Source organism: Pan troglodytes, chromosome 1 (assembly GCF_028858775.2).
Source record: "Pan troglodytes isolate AG18354 chromosome 1, NHGRI_mPanTro3-v2.0_pri, whole genome shotgun sequence".
NCBI classification, from domain to species: Eukaryota; Metazoa; Chordata; class Mammalia; order Primates; family Hominidae; genus Pan; species Pan troglodytes.
Window position 1 is genome coordinate 77,323,689 of NC_072398.2, and position 15,247 is coordinate 77,338,935.

Sequence of the window (15,247 nt, forward strand, 5' to 3'; positions counted from 1 at the left end):
GTAAGACAAGGAAGTTCTAGACATCTATTGCACAACAATGTGAATGTAGTTAACACCACTGAACTGTACACTTAGAAATGGTTAAGATGGTAAATTGTTTTTTTTGTTTTGTTTTGTTTGAGATGGACTCTCACTCTGTCGCCCAGGCTGGAGTGCAGTGGTGCAATCTTGGCTCACTGAAACCTCCACCTCCTGGGTTGAAGCAATTCTTATGCTTCAGCCTCCCAAGTAGCTGGGACTACAGGGGTGTGCCACCACGCCCAGCTAATTTTTTGTATTATTTTGGTAGAGACGGGGTTTCACCATGTTGGCCAGGCTAGTCTTCAACTCCTGGCCTCAAGCGATCATCTCTCCTCTGCCTCCCAAAGTGCTGGGATTACAGGTTTGTACTACTGAGCCCGGCTTAAGATGGTAAATTGTTTGTGATGTTTTTTACCACACTTTTTAAAATAACACATTTTTTTAAAATACGAAACTCTTTCCTGCCTAACAGGCTTTGCTCTTGCTGTCCTTTCTGCCTGGGACACTTGCTTTTTGCATGATTGGTTTCTTTTCATACTTCTAGTTTCAGCGTAAATGTTACTTCCTCAGAGATATCTCCCTTGACAATCCTATTCTTTTAAATAGGTTCCCCCATGAGTCTCAGTCTCAACAGCTTGTTTGTTCTTTTTAAAAGACTTATCACAATTTGTAATTATATAATTTATATATTTTGGTCTGTCCTACTAGAATATGAAGTCTATTAGGACAGCAGCTATGTCTGTATTTTATTCTTTATTATTATTATTATTATTATTGTTGTTGTTGTTATTATTGAAATAGGCTCTCACTCTATCAGCCAGGCTGGAGTGCAGTGGCGTGGTCTCACCTTACTTGTAGCCTTGACCTCCCAGGCTCCAGTGATCCTTCTGCTGCAGCCTCCTGAGTAGCCAGGACTACAGACGCATGCCACCATGCCTGGCTAATTTTTGTGTCTTTAGGGGTTTTTTTGTTTTTTTGTTTGTGTGTTTTGGAAAGATGGAGTTTCACCTTGTTGCCCACACTGGTCTCAAACTCTTGGGCTCAAGCGATCTGCCCAACTCAGACTCTCAAAGTGCTAAGATTACAGGCGTGAGCCATCGTGACTGGCCTATGTCTGAATTTTAAACCACACACCTACCTTAGTAATGGATACACAATAGATAACTAACATATTTTTCTTTCTGAATGAACAAATGAGTCTATGTAAACTGGGAAGAATAACATCTACCTCATGGAGTTGCTGTGACAGTCAGGTGCGGTAACATGTATAGCTCAGGGCCTGCCTCATGGTAAAAACTCAACCATTTTTTTCGGGGAAGGATATGTTGATTGTACCAGATGATTTTTAAATGTCAATCCAACCCCAAGGTTCTCAGGAATGGTACAAGGGTACTGGGCAAGGCAGGGCTATATGCAGACTAGCAAGCAGAACACCTGCATTCTAGTCAGGAAGTGCAACCCTGCCAACAAGTAAGATCTTTCATGCCTGGGCCCTACAGGTGCAGAAGTCATTGTCCTTTGCTCAGAACTTCCCAGTATTCTCAAAGTTGTCCACACCTTGTGGAAAAGGATGAAATACTTAAAGTAGGAGTTCCAAACCTAGGGAGCCTTGAGGAATCATGGAGAGAATTCAGAAGGTCTGTGAACTTGGATGGGGAACAAATGACATCTTTATTTCCATTGACCTCTAACAGAAAGTCAGTATTTCTTTTATTATAAATGTTGCCCTCCTCAAAAAATCAAAATCCTCAGTAGTACTAGCTGTACCTGCGATTTCGTTACCAATACAAATCACTAAGATTGTCCTACCTTACAAACATAACTGTCTTGAAATAGTTTATGCTCATTACTAATTCAAAATTATGACAAACATTAGGCCTGCCATTAGATTTTGTTATTTAATAAGTTAAAAAGCATAGATATTAATATTTCACAAATTTTACCTTTAAAATATGTGATAACATTATTTCAATATCATGGGATTACTCTGTAATTCTGTGTATTTTATTTTGATATATCTGGAAACATTCTAAGTGGTCCATTAATTTCACCAGATTGCCAAAAGGGTTCTTGGTACCTTTATATGTTAATTATGCACAGAGCCTGTTATGAGAAAAACTTGGGACTATAAGCCCTGCCACCCTGCTCCCCATTCAAATTAGGAAGGTGCCGAGAGAACAAAGAATGACTCAGTTGTCCAACTCGACAAGTAGATGAGTTTATTAGGACTTACATGCAGGGCACTCCTGAATGGCCGCAGGAGAGCTCTAGAGATTCACAACTACCACCTGTCTTTAAGCTCCTTCTAAGCTAATTTTCTGGCTCTTTGCCTCCTGCATTTGAGCAATGAGACTTTTTCTTGGTAGGTTCTCAGGGATACCTGCTTCTTGGCTGGGCACCATAGCCGTGGCTCACCACCCAGGCTTCAGGGTTCAGACAGTAGACATATACCCTTAAATAACCTGAGGACCTGGCTGGGCATGGTGGCTCACGCCTGTAATCCCAACACTTTGGGAGGCTGAGGCAGGCAGATCACTTGAGATCAGGAGTTTGAGACCAGCCAGGCCAACATAGTAAAACCCCATCTCTACTTAAAATATAAAAATTAGCCAAGTATGATGGTTCATGCCTGTAGTCCCAGGTACCTGAGAGACTGAGGCAATAGAATCGCTTGAACCTGGGAGGCAGAGGTTGCAGTGAGTCAAGATTATGCCACTGCACTCCAGCCTGGGTGACAGAGCAAGACTCCATTTCAAAACAACAACAACAGCAGCAACAAGATATCTGAGGACCCATCACATTACACAATTCCTCTCACACAATAGAAGATCCATGAATGATTCTTCATGATCATAAGAATTTATATTCTCATACTTTGTGTTCTACCTTGACTCTGTAATCATGTAAAGAATAAATTAGAAAGGCCAGTTTGGTTCTTAGGGAAACTATGTTTTTTTAAAAATCTTGTGAGCAAAAGACTTGTTGTTTCTCTTCAATTTTTCACCATGTGAAGAAAGTCTGAAATGTATCTGTTTAAGGTATTTTGCTGACATCATTCCATTCCTTCTAAATAACTGCTCATATACCACTTGTGACTATAGCACCTAAGGCAAGGAAATATAATGGAGCCTTTGTGATTTGTGATGTCGTTTTAACTCAGTGAAGCATAACTATGACTCTGAGACCAACTTTTCATGGATTTTGTTTTAATGCTTCAAATGAATGTCAGCAGAGGATGTAGAATCTCCTCTGCTTATAAAAGAGTAAAAATTGAGAACATAAAAACATTCTCAACTCTAATAAAGGGAAACTGCAATGCTGAATACTCAAACTAATGCTGAATTATTTTATACTCAATATTTTATACTCAGTATTTAATACTGAAGAAATATCCAAACTTATTATGCTAAAAGACAGAGTCATATGATCAAAAGCCAAGAAAAAATAGACAATAGAAAGTAACCCACAGGTAATCAGTGTATTAGATTAGCAAACAAGGACTGACTAAAATGTTCAAGAAAATAGACAAAAAGATATAGAAATTCACCAGAGAATTAGAATCTATTTCTAACGTAAGTTATGGAACCAAAAAAATTTACAATAACTGAAATTAAGAGGAGCCAGGAAAATCAAGGGCATATGGCAACAGCAACCACAGAGCAGATGGGGAAATGTCGTTATGCACATGGATGCTGACGCTGACTCAGCACATGTTTCAGCTGCATCTCTGGAGCCCTGTGTCAGGCCAGAACCCTGAAATCTAATGCAGACTCAAAAAACTTGTGCATCCATTTTAAAAAAGAAAACTTTAAAAATGTAAACTCTGACATTTATATTCAAGAGTATCCTCCTAGTACTACATTGCAGTTAGTAGGTACTAAACAAAGTTCTTTGTCAAGAGCAATTCTTCAAGAAGCACATGCCTGTGGTCCCAGCTGCTCAGGAGGCTGAGATGAGAGGATGCCTTGAGCCCAGGGGTCCAAGGCTGCAGTGAGCCATGATCACGCCACTGTACTCCAACCTGGGTATGGAGTAAGATCCAGTCTCCCCGCCCCCCACACAAAAAATGTCAAAATGATTCTAAACCCAAGTACATTTTAAAATTTTCTATGATGACATTTTAAAAAATAGTTGGACAATTAGCTATTGCTCTATTTATAAAGGATTAGGGAAAAAATGATGGTACAGCAATTGCCAAAAAGCTTTCTTTAAAATTATTGCATAAGGGTGGCTGATACCGTTTGGCTCTGTGTCCCTTCCAAATCCCATGTTGAATTGTAATTCCCAGTGTTGGGGGAGGGACCTGGTGGGAGGTGACTGGATCTTGAGAGCAGATTTTCCTCTTGCTATTCTCATGGCAGTGAGTTCTCACAAGATCCGACGGTTTAAAAGTGTGTGGCACTCCCCGCTTCACTCTTTTCCTCCTGAAGACATGTTTGCTTCCCCTTTGCCCTTGTGCCGTGATTGTAAGTTTCCTGAGGCCTCCCGGCCATGCTTTCTGTACAGCCTGTGGAACCATGAGTCAATTAAACCTCTTTTATTTATAAATTACCCAGTCTCAGGTAGTTCCTCATAGCAATGTGAGAACAAACTAATACAGTGACTATCACTGGGGCTGCGGCCAGATTTCCTACAGTTAATTTTATAATCGATATTTCAGACTTGGACCTGCCTAACATTAAAGCATACATTATAACCAATATTATGAATTCAGAGTCACAGAAAAGATGCTAGGGAGTTTTTTGGTTAAATAATTCCCTTTAAAAGCGGGGAGGGATTGGTCTTACACAATATAACAACAAACCCAGAGCCAGAAGGAAAACTGCCTTATTATTATTGTTATTATTATTATTATTATTATTTCTTTTTTCTTTCTTATCACATGTTTGCGGCAGGAAAACAAGGCAGCTCAGCTCATGGCAGTCCTGATGATGATCCCTGAGGGCTGATCTTGGCCTCCAGCCTTGGCTGAAGAGAAAAGGGGTGGCTTATTATTAATGATCAAAAATAGACATGTGATCTACCTCAGCATAGGGAAACTTGGACAGGTGACTTGGCAAGCCATGGATGATATTTAGAAAGCTATTGTTTGGTTAACTTTTAAAAAGAATCATTTTGCTTATTTATACTTTATGAGTAAAATACAAAGAGAAACTGTCTCCTGGAAATTGATCATGAAATTAAAATGCAACTTCAAGTGTACTGATGAGGTAGAATAATTGCATGAAATTCCAAGAGATATTTAAAGACAATGATATTGACTGGTAGGTTGAAAATAACAAACATCCTCTCCTTTCATTTTTCCGTTTTATTTTTGTCACAAATTTTCATTGCTCATATTCTTATTTCCCCTTCTATTGTCTAGAAATCAATGTCAACAGGCCAAACTCTTGCTAACCAATCTATAATAATAAACAGCCTAGAGAAGAGAAGCAAATCTATAAAAATGAGGAAATTAAATATTTTCTTGTCTATAAGGCAACCAAAAGAGTATGCAAATATTATTTTACTAAGAGCTTATGATATTCTTGGAAGACAATAAGGAGGCAGAGATTATTTCCCCTGTTTTGCCTGGGAAATGAAGCCAGTATTGAAAAGGTGACTTGGTAAAGGTCATTAAACAAGCAAAGTGCTTCTGAGATTCCCATGCCCTGGGAAAGCTGAAACATTCTCTTGCTTTCACTTTCCTTGTTTTCTTTTTTTCTCTTGTCTTTTCCTCTCATTCAAAAGCAAACTTTAAAAAATTAGCATCAATTCAACAATATTTAGTGTGTGCTTGTTCGATACAAAGTATCATACAGGACAAAAAACGGTCTAAGATACTCCTTGATTTAAAGGAGTAGTTAAAAATCACTATTCTAGCCTGGATCCTCGTAGCTGCTCAGCTGCTTATTTGTTTACCATTTACCATGCATATTTATCTGCTAAGATAACTGTTCCAAAACTCCTTTTTCTTAAAGCTCCCAACTTCAACACTGCTCCTTTGACTCTTGACCTTGCTTGCCTTTTTTTTTTTTTGTTTCAGATGGAGTCTTGCTCTGTCTCCCACGCTGGAGTGCAATGGTGCAATCTTGGCTCACTGCAATCTCCACCTCCCGGGTTCAAGCAATTCTCCTGCCTCAGCCTCCTGAGTAGCTGGGATTACAGGCGCCTGCCACCACGCCCAGCTAATTTTATATTTTTAGTAGAGACGGGGTTTTGCCATGTTGGCCAGGCTGGCCTGGAACTCTTGACCTCAGGTGATCCACCCTCCTTAGCCTCCCAAAGTGCTGGGATTACAGGCGTGAGCCACCATGCCCGGCCTTGCTTGCCTTTTTTACTGAATATTTTGAAGCTACCTTAGGAGTTTTCTTAACTTCTCTATTTTCAAAATCTCTTTTACTTCCTTCCCTCTTTTCCCCAAGAAAGGATCCTCTAATCATCTTGCTAGAACTCATCTCCTATAGGCTCAAACACTGATTGTCCCACATTTGCAGGGTATCACCCCACCATTATTTCTTCCTCAATTTGCATTTTCAATCCTACTCTCCCAGAGGCCTCTTGTTCTCCATTAGTAAATATAAGTTGGTTATTTCTGATGTATTTCTGATGGTACCTGCCCCCAGTACCACTTCAAGCTGCAATGTACTGTGTCTTTTCCCTTACAATTAAATTTCTTGAAAAAGGAATCTGTAATCTGTAATTTCACTAACAAATAAACTTTTATAATATGGCTTTTGATTCCATAATGTTACTGAAATACTTCGTGAAGAAAAATAAAAGCATGTGAGTCAATAAATCTAACGGCTTTTTCTAGTCTTTGTTCTCACCCTTCCCGGTTTCTCTGAAGTTTCTGATGCAATGACTACTCTTTCTTCATCTTCTTTTATACTGCCTTATCTTCATGGTTTTTCTCTCTACCACTCTGACCATTTCCCATTGACTGCTCTTCATCTTCCCACTGCTAAATACAGACATTCCTCTAGCTTTTGCCTTTTTCCTTACATATACTCTTTCTTAGATTCCCCTTCATAGAGATGATAACTGAAGCTGAGGATTCTCTTGCTCTGAGAATTCCAACAATCTCTCCAAAGAAAGTACATGTAAAGAAAAGAGCAGTATATTCTCACTTATAAGTGGGAACTAAGCTATGGGTACGCAAAGGCATACAGATTGGTATAACGGACATCGGAGACTCAGAAGCAGGGAAAATGGAAGGGGAGTGAGGAATAAAAAAACTACGTATTGAGTACAATGTATACTACTCTGGTGACAGGTGCACTAAAATCTCAGATTCCACCACTATATAATTCATCCATATAACAGAAAACCACTTGTATCCCAAAAGGTGTTGAAATATATATATGCTGGAGCCAAGATGGCTGCATAGGAACAGCTCCAGTCTACAGCTCCCAGCGTGAGCGACGCAGAAGACGGGTGATTTCTGCATTTCCATCTGAGGTACCAGGTTCATCTCACTAGGAAGTGCCAGACAGTGGGCGCAGGCCAGTGGGTGCACGCACCATGCGCTAGCCAAAGCAGGGCAAGGCATTGCCTCACTTGGGAAGCGCAAGGGGTCAGGGAGTTCCCTTTCCTAGTCAAAGAAAGGTGTGACGGACGCACCTGGAAAATCCGGTCACTCCCACCCGAATACTGCGCTTTTCCGACCAGCTTAAGAAACGGCGCACCACGAGATTATATCCCGCACCTGGCTCGGAGGGTCCTACGCCCACGGAGTCTCGCTGATTGCTAGCACAGCAGTCTGAGATCAAACTAGAAGGTGGCAGCGAGGCTGGGGGAGGGGCACCCGCCATTGCCCAGGCTTGCTTAGGTAAACAAAGCAGCCAGGAAGCTCAAACTGGGTGAAGCCCACCACAGCTCAAGGAGGCCTGCCTGACTCTGTAGGCTCCACCTCTGGGGGCAGGGCACAGACAAACAAAAAGACAGCAGTAACCTCTGCAGACTTAAATGTCCCTGTCTGACAGCTTTGAAGAGAGCAGTGGTTCTCCCACTACGCAGCTGGAGATCTGAGAAAGGGCAGACTGCCTCCTCAAGTGGGTCCCTGACCCCTGACCCCCCAGCAGCCTAACTGGGAGGCACCCCCCAGCAGGGGCACACTGACATCTCACACGGCAGGGTATTCCAACAGACCTGCAGCTGAGGGTCCTGTCTGTTAGAAGGAAAACTAACAAACAGAAAGGACATCCACACCAAAAACCCATCTGTACATCACCATCATCAAAGACCAAAGATAGATAAAACCACAAAGATGGGGAAAAAACAGAACAGAAAAACTGGAAACTCTAAAAAGCAGAGCGCCTCTCCTCCTCCAAAGGAACGCAGTTCCTCACCAGCAAGGGAACAAAGCTGGATGCAGAATGACTTTGACAAGCTGAGAGAAGAAGGCTTCAGACGATCAAATTACTCTGAGCTACGGGAGGAAATTCAAACCAAAGGCAAAGAAGTTGAAAACTTTGAAAAAAATTTAGAAGAATGTATAACTAGAATAACCAATACAGAGAAGTGCTTAAAGGAGCTGATGGACCTGAAAACCAAGGCTCGAGAACTACGTGAAGAATGCAGAAGCCTCAGGAGCTGATGCGATCAACTGGAAGAAGGGGTATCAGCGATGGAAGATAAAATGAATGAAATGAAGCAAGAAGGGAAGTTTAGAGAAAAAAGAATAAAAAGAAATGAGCAAAGCCTCCAAGAAATACGGGACTATGTGAAAAGACCAAATCTATGTCTGACTGGTGTACCTGAAAGTGATGGGGAGAATGGAACCAAGTTGGAAAACACTCTGCAGGATATTATCCAGGAGAACTTCCCCAATCTAGCAAAGCAGGCCAACGTTCAGATTCAGGAAATAGAGAGAACGCCACAAAGATACTCCTCGAGAAGAGCAACTCCAAGACACATAATTGTCAGATTCACCAAAGTTGAAATGAAGGAAAAAATGTTAAGGGCAGCCAGAAAGAAAGGTTGGGTTACCCTCAAAGGGAAGCCCATCAGACTAACAGCGGATCTCTCGGCAGAAACCCTATAAGCCAGAAGAGAGTGGGGGCCAATATTCAACATTCTTAAAGAAAAGAATTTTCAACCCAGAATTTCATATCCAGCCAAACTAAGCTTCATAAGTGAAGGAGAAATAAAATACTTTACAGACAAGCAAATGCTGAGAGATTTTGTCACCACCAGGCCGGCCCTAAAAAAGCTCCTGAAGGAAGCACTAAGCATGGAAAGGAACAACGGGTACCAGCCGCTGCAAAATCATGCCAAAATGTAAAGACCATCGAGACTAGGAAGAAACTGCATCAACTAATGAGCAAAATAACCAGCTAACATCACAATGACAGGATCAAATTCACACATAACAATATTAACTTGAAATGTAAATGGAGTAAATGCTCCAATTAAAAGACACAGACTGGCAAATTGGACAAAGAGTCAAGACTCATCAGTGTGCTGTATTCAGGAAACCCATCTCATGTGCAGAGACACACATAGGCTCAAAATAAAAGGATGGACGAAGATCTACCAAGCAAATGGAAAACAAAAAAAGGCAGGGGTTGCAATCCTAGTCTCTGATAAAACAGACTTTAAACCAACAAATATCAAAAGAGACAAGGCCATTACATAATGGTAAACGGATCAATTCAACAAGAAGAGCTAACTATCCTAAATATATATGCACCCAATACAGGAGCACCCAGATTCATAAAGCAAGTCCTGAGTGACCTACAAAGAGACTTAGACTCCCACACATTAATAATGGGAGACTTTAACACCCCACTGTCAACATTAGACAGATCAACGAGACAGAAAGTCAACAAGGATACCCAGGAATTGAACTCAGCTCTGCACCAAGTGGACCTAATAGACATCTACAGAACTCTCCACCCCAAATCAACAGAATATACATTTTTTTCAGCACCACACCACACCTATTCCAAAATTGACCACATACTTGGAAGTAAAGCTCTCCTCAGCAAATGTAAAAGAACAGAGATTATAACAAACTATCTCTCAGACCACAGTGCAATCAAACTAGAACTCAGGATTAAGAATCTCACTCAAAACTGCTCAACTATATGGAAACTGAACAACCTGCTCCTGAATGACTACTGGGTACATAAGGAAATGAAGGCAGAAATAAAGATGTTCTTTGAAACCAACGAGAACAAAGACACAACATACCAGAATCTCTGGGACGCATTCAAAGCAGTGTGTAGAGGGAAATTTATAGCACTAAATGCCCACAAGAGAAAGCAGGAAAGATCCAAAATTGACACCCTAACATCACAATTTAAAGAACTAGAAAAGCAAGAGCAAACACATTCAAAAGCTAGCAGAAGGCAAGAAATAACTAAAATCAGAGCAGAACTGAAGGAAATAGAGACAAAAAAAACCCTTCAAAAAATTAATGAATCCAGCAGCTGGTTTTTTGAAAGGATCAACAAAATTGATAGACCACTAGCAAGACTAACAAAGGAAAAAAGAGAAGAATCAAATAGACGCAATAAAAAAATGATAAAGGGGATATCACCACCAATCCCACAGAAATACAAACTACCATCACAGAATACTACAAACACCTCTACGCAAATAAACTAGAAAATCTAGAGGAAATGGATAAATTCCTCGACACATACACTCTCCCAAGACTAAACCAGGAAGAAGTTGAATCTCTGAATAGACCAATAACAGGATCTGAAATTGTGGCAAGAATCAATAGCTTACCAACCAAAAAGAGTCCAGGACCAGATGGATTCACAGCTGAATTCTACCAGAGGTACAAGGAGGAACTGGTACCATTCCTTCTGAAACTATTCCAATCAATAGAAAAAGAGGGAATCCTCCCTAACTCATTTTATGAGGCCAGCATCATTCTGATACCAAAGCCTGGCAGAGACACAACCAAAAAAGAGAATTTTAGACCAATATCCTTGATGAACATTGATGCAAAAATCCTCAATAAAATACTGGCAAAATGAATCCAGCAGCACATCAAAAAGCTTATCCACCATGATCAAGTGGGCTTCATCCCTGGGATGCAAGGCTGGTTCAATATACGCAAATCAATAAATGTAATCCAGCATATAAACAGAGTCAAAGACAAAAACCACATGATTATCTCAATAGATGCAGAAAAAGCCTTTGACAAAATTCAACAACCCTTCATGCTAAAACCTCTCAATAAATTAGGTATTGATGGGACGTATTTCAAAATAATAAGAGCTATCTATGACAAACCCACAGCCAATATCATACTGAATGGGCAAAAACTGGAAGCATTCCCTTTGAAAACTGGCACAAGACAGGGATGCCCTCTCTCACCACTCCTATTCAACATAGTGTTGGAAGTTCTGGCCAGGGCAATTAGGCAGGAGAAGGAAATAAAGGGTATTCAATTAGGAAAAGAGGAAATCAAATTGTCCCTGTTTGCAGACGACATGATTGTATATCTAGAAAACCCCATTGTCTCAGCCCAAAATCTCCTTAAGCTGATAAGCAACTTCAGCAAAGTCTCAGGATACAAAATCAGTGTACAAAAATCACAAGCATTCTTATACACCAACAACAGACAAACAGAGAGCCAAATCATGAGTGAACTCCCATTCACAATTGCTTCAAAGAGAATAAAATACCTAGGAATCCAACTTATAAGGGATGTGAAGGACCTCTTCAAGGAGAACTACAAACCACTGCTCAACGAAATAAAAGAGGATACAAACAAATGGAAGAACATTCCATGCTCATGGGTAGGAAGAATCAATATCATGAAAATGGCCATACTGCCCAAGGTAATTTACAGATTCAATGCCATCCCCATCAAGCTACCAATGCCTTTCTTCACAGAATTGGAAAAAACTACTTTAAAGTTCATATGGAACCAAAAAAGAGCCCGCATCGCCAAGTCAATCCTAAGCCAAAAGAACAAAGCTGGAGGCATCACACTACCTGACTTCAAACTATACTACAAGGCTACAGTAACCAAAACAGCATGGTACTGGTACCAAAACAGAGATATAGATCAATGGAACAGAACAGAGCCTTCAGAAATAATGCCGCATATCTACAACTATCTGATCTTTGACAAACCTGAGAAAAACAAGCAATGGGGAAAGGATTCCCTATTTAATAAATGGTGCTGGGAAAACTGGCTAGCCATATGTAGAAAGCTGAAACTGGATCCCTTCCTTACACCTGATACAAAAATCAATTCAAGATGGATTAAAGACTTAAACATTAGACCTAAAACCATAAAAACCCTAGAAGAAAACCTAGGCATTACCATTCAGGACATAGGCATGGGCAAGGACTTCATGTCTAAAACACCAAAAGCAATGGCAACAAAAGACAGAATTGACAAGTGGAATCTAATTAAACTAAAGAGCTTCTGCACAGCAAAAGAAACTACCATCAGAGTGAACAGGCAACCTACAACATGGGAGAAAATTTTTGCAACCTACTCATCTGACAAAGGGCTAATATCCAGAATCTATAATGAACTCAAACAAATTTACAAGAAAAAAACAACCCCATCAAAAAGTGGGCAAAGGACATGAACAGACACTTCTCAAAAGAAGACATTTATGCAGCCAATACACACATGAAAAAATGCTCACCATCACTGGCCATCAGAGAAATGCAAATCAAAACCACAATGAGATACCATCTCACACCAGTTAGAATGGCAATCATTAAAAAGTCAGGAAACAACAGGTGCTGGAGAAGATGTGGAGAAATAGGAACACTTTTACACTGTTGATGGGACTGTAAACTAGTTCAACCATTGTGGAAGTCAGTGTGGCGATTCCTCAGGGATCTAGAACTAGAAATACCATTTGACCCAGCCATCCCATTACTGAGTATATACCCAAAGGACTATAAATCATGCTGCTATAAAGACACATGCACACGTATGTTTATTGTGGCATTATTCACAATAGCAAAGACTTGGAACCAACCCAAATGTCCAACAATGATAGACTGGATTAAGAAAATGTGACGGAGGAGCCAAGATGGCCGAATAGGAACAGCTCCGGTCTACAGCTCCCAGCGTGAGCGACGCAGAAGACGGTGATTTCTGCATTTCCATCTGAGGTACCAGGTTCATCTCACTAGGGAGTGCCAGACAGTGGGCGCAGGCCAGTGGGTGCGCGAGCCGAAGCAGGGCGAGGCATTGCCTCACCTGGGAAGCGCAAGGGGTCAGGGAGTTCCCTTTCCGAGTCAAAGAAAGGGGTGACAGACGCACCTGGAAAACTCGGGTCACTCCCACCCGAATATTGCGCGTTTCAGACCGGCTTAAAAAACGGCGCACCACGAGACTATATCCCACACCTGGCTCGGAGGGTCCTACGCCCTCGGAATCTCGCTGATTGCTAGCACAGCAGTCTGAGATCAAACTGCAAGGCGGCAGCGAGGCTGGGGGAGGGGCGCCCGCCATTGCCCAGGCTTGTTTAGGTAAACAAAGCAGCCGGGAAGCTCGAACTGGGTGGAGCCCACCACAGCTCAAGGAGGCCTGCCTGCCTCTGTAGGCTCCACCTCTGGGGGCAGGGCACAGACAAACAAAAAGACAGCAGTAACCTCTGCAGACTTAAATGTCCCTGTCTGACAGCTTTGAAGAGAGCAGTGGTTCTCCCAGCACGCAGCTGGAGATCTGAGAACGGGCAGACTGCCTCCTCAAGTGGGTCCATGACCCCTGACCCCCGAGCAGCCTAACTGGGAGGCACCCCCCAGCAGGGGCACACTGACACCTCACACGGCAGGGTATTCCAACAGACCTGCAGCTGAGGGTCCTGTCTGTTAGAAGGAAAACTAACAAACAGAAAGGACATCCACACCGAAAACCCATCTGTACATCACCATCATCAAAGACCAAAAGTAGATAAAACCACAAAGATGGGGAAAAAACAGAACAGAAAAACAGGAAACTCTAAAATGCAGAGCGCCTCTCCTCCTCCAAAGGAACGCAGTTCCTCACCAGCAACGGAACAAAGCTGGATGGAGAATGATTTTGACGAGCTGAGAGAAGAAGGCTTCAGACGATCAAATTACTCTGAGCTACGGGAGGACATTCAAACCAAAGGAAAAGAAGTTGAAAACTTTGAAAAAAATTTAGAAGAATGTATAACTAGAATAACCAATACAGAGAAGTGCTTAAAGGAGCTGATGGAGCTGAAAACCAAGGCTCGAGAACTACGTGAAGAATGCAGAAGCCTCAGGAGCCGATGCGATCAACTGGAAGAAAGGGTATCAGCAATGGAAGATGAAATGAATGAAACTAAGCGAGAAGGGAAGTCTAGAGAAAAAAGAATAAAAAGAAATGAGCAAAGCCTCCAAGAAATATGGGACTATGTGAAAAGACCAAATCTACGTCTGATTGGTGTACCTGAAAGTGATGCGGAGAATGAAACCAAGTTGGAAAACACTCTGCAGGATATTATCCAGGAGAACTTCCCCAATCTAGCAAGGCAGGCCAACGTTCAGATTCAGGAAATACAGAGAACGCCACAAAGATACTCCTCGAGAAGAGCAACTCCAAGACACATAATTGTCAGATTCACCAAAGTTGAAATGAAGGAAAAAATGTTAAGCGCAGCCAGACAGAAAGGTCGGGTTACCCTCAAAGGGAAGCCCATCAGACTAACAGCGGATCTCTCGGCAGAAACCCTACAAGCCAGAAGAGAGTGGGGGCCAATATTCAACATTCTTAAAGAAAAGAATTTTCAACCCAGAATTTCATATCCAGCCAAACTAAGCTTCATAAGTGAAGGAGAAATAAAATACTTTACAGACAAGCAAATGCTGAGAGATTTTGTCACCACCAGGCCTGCCCTAAAAGAGCTCCTGAAGGAAGCACTAAACATGGAAAGGAACAACCGGTACCAGCCGCTGCAAAATCATGCCAAAATGTAAAGACCATCAAGACTAGGAAGAAACTGCATCAACTAACGAGCAAAATCACCAGCTAACATCATAATGACAGGATCAAATTCACACATAACAATATTAACTTTAAATGTAAATGGACTAAATTCTCCAATTAAAAGACACAGACTGGCAAGTTGGATAAAGAGTCAAGACCCATCAGTGTGCTGTATTCAGGAAACCCATCTCACGTGCAGAGACACACATAGGCTCAAAATAAAAGGATGGAGGAAGATCTACCAAGCAAATGGAAAACAAAAAAAGGCAGGGGTTGCAATCCTAGTCTCTGATAAAACAGACTTTAAACCAACAA

At 41.4% G+C, this 15,247-nt stretch overlaps 1 non-coding gene across 1 annotated transcript; it reads right to left on the reverse strand.

The window, feature by feature from the left end:
- Positions 1-4,901: 4,901 nt before the first annotated feature.
- Positions 4,902-5,007, reverse strand: LOC112207391 (small Cajal body-specific RNA 20). Its single transcript, XR_002941818.1, has one exon. It is a non-coding gene; the product is annotated as a small Cajal body-specific RNA 20 (non-coding RNA).
- Positions 5,008-15,247: the final 10,240 nt, after the last annotated feature.